This window comes from Ranitomeya imitator, chromosome 9 (assembly GCF_032444005.1).
Source record: "Ranitomeya imitator isolate aRanImi1 chromosome 9, aRanImi1.pri, whole genome shotgun sequence".
In the NCBI taxonomy this organism is placed as follows: Eukaryota; Metazoa; Chordata; class Amphibia; order Anura; family Dendrobatidae; genus Ranitomeya; species Ranitomeya imitator.
Genome location: NC_091290.1, coordinates 7,446,157 through 7,455,145, shown reverse-complemented (window position 1 = coordinate 7,455,145; position 8,989 = coordinate 7,446,157). Strand labels below are relative to the sequence as shown.

General features: G+C 44.7%; 1 long non-coding RNA gene across 1 annotated transcript; it reads left to right on the top strand.

Annotated features, from left to right (window-relative positions):
- The first annotated feature begins 315 nt into the window (after nucleotides 1-315).
- Nucleotides 316-7,580, top strand: LOC138649431 (uncharacterized). Its single transcript, XR_011315308.1, has 3 exons — nucleotides 316-382; nucleotides 7,165-7,233; nucleotides 7,488-7,580. It is a non-coding gene; the product is annotated as an uncharacterized lncRNA (long non-coding RNA).
- Nucleotides 7,581-8,989: the final 1,409 nt, after the last annotated feature.

Here is an 8,989-nt window from a genome sequence, read left to right as displayed (position 1 = left end):
AATTACAACATCCATCGTCCCATGATTAGCAGTCATTAGGCTTCAGAAACTGCTGATGGTAACATCGTATAACTGCAGCCAGTCATGCACTTTTGGTGCTGCCCACACTGTAGGAGATGTAGTAATACATGCCAGCCATTCTTTGTAGTTGTTTTTCGCTCTGCTCTATAAAAAGTAGATTTAAGCAGGAAACCTTCTCCACTATAACTCTCATATGTCCAAGCCTTATAGTTGCTGTTAAACTACTGAGGCAACCCCTTTTATACTGCATTTACTTGTGATTTACATGTTTTTCTTCTTCCAAACAGGCAGAAAGAATCTTTTCCTGCATCTATTAGAGATGATGATATTACCAGTTTGCCATGCTCGCCCCCATTGTCAGGTATGTATATGTCTACAGCACTACAAAGGAGAATGTTGACTTCATCTCAAATATTTCCACATGATTTTTCTGTCATTGGTCTCCTATGCTGTCCATGTTTCATGGATCCCAATTATGTTGCCCATAGACTCATACATTTCGCTAATTTCGTACAGTTTTCCCAGATTATCAGATCATTCATCTGGAGCAGATGTTATCTGTGAGTGATGGGATTGTCACATGTATGATGGCTGACAATGATCGCTGACTTCTGTATGATAACATTCCTCTGCTGTTCGTGCACAATAGTATCATGTAATAAGGCGTCCCTTTACTTACATTGCGCTGGTAAACAGAGATTTTGATGCCAACGATGTCTTAACGGTTTTATATTAAGTTTATGGTGATGATTAAAAATATTGCTTTAGTTTGGCCAGAATGGCTCTAGTTTTTTAAATAATTAATATTTAATTAATTAAAATAAAATTCTTGCCTTAAAAAGTCGCTTTTATAGCATTGTAAGCCTAAGCATTGAAATACAAAATAATTGCATAGTATATTTCATTACCTAGGAAATCACTATTTTTATGGATGAACTATTGTCACGCTGAGACGGTTTTGGGTAATAAATGGGGCCTCAAACTGTCCATAGAACTGGGCCCTCAACTATTCGTGTCCCGGGGGTACCCTCAAAGGTAGAGAGGCCTGAGTCTAAAGCAGCCTAGAAATGGTCGTTAACCTCTTCAGCACCAAAGGAAATTAAATAATTAAATATGGGACACAAACAAATGGAAGATCTGCGGTTCACAATACGTAGTGATCTTCTAACCCCAGATCTCCCAAGAGGACGAGACACACTCTTAACCAGGAGTGTCAAACTGCATTCCTCGAGGGCTGCAACCAGGTCATGTTTTCAGGATTTCCTTGTACTGCACAGGTGATAATTTAATCACCTACACACATAATGATTGCAGCACCTTGTGCAATGCTAAGGAAATCTTGAAAACACGCATGGTTTGCGGCCCTCGAGGAATGCAGTTTGACACCCCTGCTCTTAACAAGTATCTCAAAAACTAGAACCAATTCAGCAAAAGTAATGGTGATCCCTGGACCTTCACAAAAAGCACATGGCATTACCCTATTTGTTGTATTTCCCCCTCCTGAAGGGGTTAAATGGTGGGAAAATATCTTTCTCTCTGTTTTTGCCATTGTACGTACTCACAAGCACTTTGCAGGTAGTTGGCTGGCAAACCTGGCCAGTCAGGGGACCGTAGCAGGGGACGGATAGGTTTCCTTCCCTGTGAACAGTCTGTGATCGGTGTATGTATTCGTAAATAAAGAGGGAGAGGGGGATAAAAGAGGGGAGCGCCAGAGATCCGTGCCCGACCTTCAGCGTTTTCTGTTGTGAATTCTGTGGCAGAACTCCCTCCTGTGGTCATGAGTGGTACTGCGGCTTCTGAGTTTCCTTTCTCAGGTTATGTGGTGAAGTCGTTAGGTGCTGCTCTATTTAACTCCACCTAGTGCTTTGATCCTGGCCTCCAGTCAATGTTCTAGTATTGGTCTTGCTTCCTCCTGGATCGTTCCTGTGGCCTTTCTATCCTGCATAAGCTAAGTTTTGCTTGTGTTGTTTTTGTTTGCTATTTTTTCTGTCCAGCTTGCTATATTGTTTTTTCTTGCTTGCTGGAAGCTCTGGGACGCAGAGGGAGCACCTCCGTACCATTAATCGGTGCGGAGGGTCTTTTTGCCCCCTCTGCGTGGTTGTTTGTAGGGTTTTGTGTTGACCGCAAAGCAATCTTTCCTATCTTCGGTCTGTTCAGTAAGTTGGGCCTCACTTTGCTAAATCTATTTCATCTCTGCGTTTGTATTTTCATCTCTACTCACAGTCATTATATGTGGGGGGCCGCCTTTTCCTTTGGGGTATTTCTCTGAGGCAAGGTAGGCTTATTTTTCTATCTTAGGCCTAGCTAGTTTCTCAGGCTGTGCCGAGTTGCATAGGGAGCGTTAGGCGCAATCCACGGCTGCCTCTAGTGTGGTTGGATAGGATTAGGGATTGCGGTCAGCAGAGTTCCCACGTCTCAGAGCTTGTCCTATGTCTTTTGGTTATTGTCAGGTCACTTTGTGTGCTCTGAACTTCAAGGTCCATTGTGGTTCTGAATTACCTAATCATAACAGTACTGGAGGCCCAAAGTACTAATGCTTCTCAATAGAGGGAAAAAAGAAGTTCTGAGACCATTTTTTTTTCTTTGCACTGTGTTTTGCCTTTTTTTCCCCCTAGACATCTGGGTGGTTCAGGACACAGGTGTAGTGATGGACATTAAAGGTCTGTCTTCATGTGTGGATCATCTCACTGCAAGAGTACAAAATATTCAAGACTTTGTGGTTCAGAATTCTATGTTAGAACCAAGAATTCCTATTCCTGATTTGTTTTCTGGAGATAGAGCAAAATTTCTGAGTTTCAAAAATAATTGTAAACTGTTTCTGGCTTTGAAACCCCGCTCCTCTGGTGACCCAGTTCAACAAGTTAGGATCATTATTTCTTTATTACGTGGCGACCCTCAAGACTGGGCATTTTCCCTTGCGCCAGGAGATCCTGCATTATGTAATATTGATGCATTTTTCCTGGCGCTCGGATTGCTGTACGATGAACCTAATTCGGTGGATCAGGCAGAGAAAAATTTGCTGGCTCTGTGTCAGGGTCAGGATGAGATAGAGATTTATTGTCAGAAGTTTAGAAAGTGGTCCGTGCTTACTCAATGGAATGAAGGTGCGCTGGCAGCTATTTTCAGAAAGGGTCTCTCTGAAGCCCTTAAGGATGTCATGGTGGGATTTCCCATGCCTGCTGGTCTGAATGAGTCTATGTCTTTGGCCATTCAGATCGGTCGACGCTTGCGTGAGCGTAAATCTGTGCACCATTTGGCGGTATTATCCGAGCATAAGCCTGAGCCTATGCAGTGCGATAGGACTTTGACCAGAGTTGAACGGCAAGAACACAGACGTCTGAATGGGCTGTGTTTCTACTGTGGTGATTCCACTCATGCTATCTCCGATTGTCCTAAGCGCACTAAGCGGTTCGCTAGGTCTGCCACCATTGGTACGGTACAGTCAAAATTTCTTTTGTCCGTTACTTTGATCTGCTCTTTGTCATCTTATTCTGTCATGGCATTTGTGGATTCAGGCGCTGCCCTGAATTTGATGGACTTGGAGTATGCTAGGCGTTGTGGGTTTTTCTTGGAGCCCTTGCAGTGTCCTATTCCATTGAGAGGAATTGATGCTATGCCTTTGGCCAAGAATAAGCCTCAGTACTGGACCCAGCTGACCATGTGCATGGCTCCTGCACATCAGGAGGATATTCGCTTTCTGGTGTTGCATAATCTGCATGATGTGGTCGTGTTGGGGTTGCCATGGCTACAAGTCCATAACCCAGTATTAGATTGGAAATCAATGTCTGTGTCCAGCTGGGGTTGTCAGGGGGTACATGGTGATGTCCCATTTCTGTCTATTTCGTTATCCACCCCTTCTGAGGTCCCAGAGTTCTTGTCTGATTACTGGGATGTATTTGATGAGCCCAAGTCCAATGCCCTACCTCCGCATAGGGATTGTGATTGTGCTATCGATTTGATTCCTGGTAGTAAGTTTCCTAAAGGTCGACTGTTTAATTTATCTGTACCTGAGCACGCCGCTATGCGGAGTTACGTGAAGGAGTCCTTGAAGAAGGGTCATATTCGCCCATCATCGTCGCCATTGGGAGCGGGGTTCTTTTTTGTGGCCAAGAAGGATGGTTCGCTGAGACCTTGTATAGATTACCGCCTTCTTAATAAAATCACGGTCAAATTTCAGTACCCCTTGCCGCTGCTATCTGATTTGTTTGCTCGGATCAAGGGGGCTAGTTGGTTCACCAAGATAGATCTTCGTGGTGCGTATAATCTTGTGCGTATTAAGCGGGGCGATGAATGGAAAACTGCATTTAATACGCCCGAGGGCCATTTTGAGTACCTGGTTATGCCATTCGGGCTTGCCAATGCTCCATCGGTGTTTCAGTCCTTTATGCATGACATCTTCCGAGAGTACCTGGATAAATTCCTGATTGTGTACTTGGATGACATTTTGGTCTTTTCGGATGATTGGGAGTCTCTTGTGAAGCAGGTCAGAATGGTGCTCCAGGTCCTGCGTGCTAATTCTTTGTTTGTGAAGGGATCAAAGTGTCTCTTTGGTGTTCAGAAGGTTTCATTTTTGGGGTTCATCTTTTCCCCTTCTACTGTCGAGATGGACCCTGTTAAGGTCCAGGCCATCTATGATTGGACTCAGCCGACATCTCTGAAGAGTCTGCAAAAGTTCCTGGGCTTTGCCTCATCTGTAATTTTTCTAGTATTGCTAAACCATTGACCGATTTGACCAAGAAGGGTGCTGATGTGGTCAATTGGTCTTCTGCTGCTGTGGAAGCTTTTCAAGAGTTAAAGCGTAGTTTTTCTTCTGCCCCTGTGTTGTGTCAACCAGATGTTTCGCTTCCGTTCCAGGTCGAGGTTGATGCTTCTGAAATTGGAGCGGGGGCTGTTTTGTCGCAGAGAAGTTCTGATTGCTCGGTGATGAAACCATGCGCCTTCTTTTCCAGGAAGTTTTCGCCTGCTGAGCGAAATTATGATGTTGGCAATCGAGAGTTGCTGGCCATGAAGTGGGCATTCGAGGAGTGGCGTCATTGGCTTGAAGGAGCCAAGCATCGCGTGGTGGTCTTGACTGATCACAAGAACTTGACTTATCTCGAGTCTGCCAAACGGTTGAATCCTAGACAGGCTCGTTGGTCGCTGTTTTTCTCCCGTTTTGACTTTGTGGTTTCGTACCTTCCGGGCTCTAAAAATGTGAAGGCGGATGCCCTGTCTAGGAGTTTTGTGCCCGACTCTCCGGGTTTGTCTGAGCCGGCGGGTATTCTCAAAGAGGGAGTAATTGTGTCTGCCATCTCCCCTGATTTGCGGCGGGTGCTGCAAAAATTTCAGGCTAATAAACCTGATCGTTGCCCAGCGGAGAAACTGTTTGTCCCTGATAGGTGGACGAATAAAGTTATCTCTGAGGTTCATTGTTCGGTGTTGGCTGGTCATCCTGGAATCTTTGGTACCAGAGATTTAGTGGCTAGATCCTTTTGGTGGCCGTCTCTGTCGCGGGATGTGCGTTCTTTTGTGCAGTCCTGTGGGATTTGTGCTCGGGCTAAGCCCTGCTGTTCTCGTGCCAGTGGGTTGCTTTTGCCCTTGCCGGTCCCGAAGAGGCCTTGGACACATATCTCTATGGATTTTATTTCGGATCTCCCCGTCTCTCAAAAAATGTCGGTCATTTGGGTGGTTTGTGATCGCTTCTCTAAGATGATCCATTTGGTACCCTTGTCTAAATTACCTTCCTCCTCTGACTTGGTGCCATTGTTCTTCCAGCATGTGGTTCGTTTACATGGCATTCCAGAGAACATCATTTCTGACAGAGGTTCCCAGTTTGTTTCGAGGTTTTGGCGAGCTTTTTGTGCTAGGATGGGCATTGATTTGTCTTTTTCCTCGGCTTTCCATCCTCAGACTAATGGCCAGACCGAACGAACCAATCAGACCTTGGAAACATATCTGAGATGCTTTGTTTCTGCTGATCAGGATGATTGGGTGTCCTTCTTGCCTTTGGCTGAGTTCGCCCTTAATAATCGGGCCAGCTCGGCTACCTTGGTTTCGCCGTTTTTCTGCAACTCTGGGTTCCATCCTCGTTTCTCTTCAGGGCAGGTTGAGTCTTCGGACTGTCCTGGTGTGGATACGGTGGTGGACAAGTTACAGCAGATTTGGACTCATGTAGTGGACAATTTGACCTTGTCCCAGGAGAAGGCTCAACGTTTCGCTAATCGCAGACGCTGTGTGGGTCCCCGACTTCGTGTTGGGGATTTGGTTTGGTTGTCATCTCGTCATATTCCTATGAAGGTTTCCTCTCCTAAGTTTAAGCCTCGTTTCATTGGTCCGTATAGGATTTCTGAGGTTCTTAATCCTGTGTCTTTTCGTTTGACCCTTCCAGATTCTTTTTCCATCCATAACGTATTCCATAGGTCATTGTTGCGGAGATACGTGGCACCTATGGTTCCATCTGTTGATCCTCCTGCCCCGGTTTTGGTGGAGGGGGAGTTGGAGTATATTGTGGAGAAGATTTTGGATTCTCGTGTTTCGAGACGGAAACTCCAGTATCTGGTTAAGTGGAAGGGTTATGGTCAGGAAGATAATTCCTGGGTCTTTGCCTCTGATGTCCATGCTGCCGATCTTGTTCGTGCCTTTCATGTGGCTCATCCTGGTCGGCCTGGGGGCTCTGGTGAGGGTTCGGTGACCCCTCCTCAAGGGTACTTATTTTTCTATCTTAGGCCTAGCTAGTTTCTCAGGCTGTGCCGAGTTGCATAGGGAGCGTTAGGCGCAATCCACGGCTGCCTCTAGTGTGGTTGGATAGGATTAGGGACTGCGGTCAGCAGAGTTCCCACGTCTCAGAGCTTGTCCTATGTCTTTTGGTTATTGTCAGGTCACTTTGTGTGCTCTGAACTTCAAGGTCCATTGTGGTTCTGAATTACCTAATCATAACAGTTTTCCTAGCAGAAGTGCTGCCCCACCCTTCATTTTGTCACGGCCTTAGGGTTAGTCATTCAGGGATCTGAATGAACAGAAAGTTGGGATTAATGGGATTGAGCCTATTGGCCAAGCTAAAACCCGAAATCCATAAGAAAAACTTTGACAACTGAAATTTTATTTATGTAGCAGATCCCAAAAGAGTATTCTGTTACTAAGAGTTTGTTTTTACTTTCTGATCAGAAAATGAAGCTCACGAGGAAATAGAGCAACAAAACCCCGACAATGAAGAAATGGGGGAAAAGAGAGAAGGTAAGTGTGAGAATCAGCTGTATGTTGTGTGATGTCAGTGAGAATAATTCATGTGGGGCAGATGACATCGGTCAGTGATGGGATATGTATGATGGCTGACAATGACCCCTGACCTCTGTATAAGATTTCTCTGCCGTTCCGCCACAGTGACCGCACAATAGAATCATGTAATAAGTCGTCGCTTTACTTACAGATACAAAGCAGATTCTATAAGAATATATTGTTACTAAGATATTTCTTTACTTTCTGATCAGAAATTCCAGCTCCTGAGGAAAGGAAATCTTCAATTTATGTGAGCGAAGAGCAACAAAGCTCAGACAATGAAGAAATGGGGGAAACGATACAAGGTAAGTGCGAGAATCAGCTCAATGTTGTGTGATGTCAGTGAGAAGAATTCATGTGGAGCAGATGTTAGTAGAGATGGGCGGAGGGGTGGATGTTCGAGTTCTTGGGTTTCATTCAAACTTTATAAAAAAGTTCAGTTTAGTGCCAGAATAGTACCCGAATGTGATCCTGAACCCGGATGGTTCGAAACCCATTCCTGTGAATGGGAGGCCCAAAAATCCCGCGGTTCCCATGCCGTCCTCTGTGTGACAGCATGGGAAACATTGGCTCTGACTGGCGGCAATCATACTGATGTCACCGCCAGTCAGAGCCCAGAGCATTGCTGACCGCTGTGGGTTCCCACGCTGTCACACAGGACAACATGCGAGTGTGCGTCTGTTACTGGCGGTGAAAAGATTACCGTCGGTCAGGTGTCAGCTGATAACTACTACTGTCATCAGCGTTGCCTGATCTCGCTGATAGCAGCAATAGCAGGCATTGCTGATGATAGTATTCACCAGCCGGTGCCTGTACCAGCCAGAACACAATGACAGTAGCATGTGAATCCAGCTGCTGAGACGAGCGCTGACATTAGTAACCTTATCCAGGATCATTGTGGGACATGGAATCGGTTTACAGTGGATCCCTTTGGATTATTTTTTTTTAAAAGTTAAAAAATGGGTAAAAGACGGTTGGCGAGTGCTTCTTACAATTAAAGGACTTTTCATCTAATGGATGCACCTTTTTGGGGCGGCTGTGGGGTGCTTTTTTTAGGCTGGGGAGGGCCAAATATCCATGGACTTTCCCAGCCTGAGAATACTAGCCCTCAGCTGTCTGCTTTACATTGGCTGGCTGTCAAATATAGGGGTGACCTCACACCGTTTAAAAAAAATAAAAATATATATATATATATATAGTCCAAAAAATGAAGGCAGCACTCCAATAGGAAAAATAAAAGTGGTTTATTGGCCCATGTGCGACGTTTCAGTCCAGGATATGGACCTTTCTCAAGCTTGAGGCTTGAGAAAGGTCCACATCCTGGACTGAAACGTCGCACATGAGCCAATAAACCACTTTTATTTTTCCTATTGGAGTGCTGCCTTCATTTTTTGGACTATAGTATGAGGTTTGGTATATGCCTGGAAGGATTTTTTGCACCCCCTGTTTTCTTTTGGTGCTGCTTTTTTGTTTTCTTTATATATATATATATATATATATATATATATATATATATATATATATATATATATATATTTAAATAATTAAAACAAAACAAGGGGGGGGGGGGGGGCGACAATCATAAATGATCCCTGATCTCTTTATGTATAAGATTTCTCTGCCGTTTGGCCACAGTGACCGCACAATAGTATCATGTAATAAGTCGTCCCTTTACTTATGTTATATATGCAAAGCAGATTCTATAAGAATACAT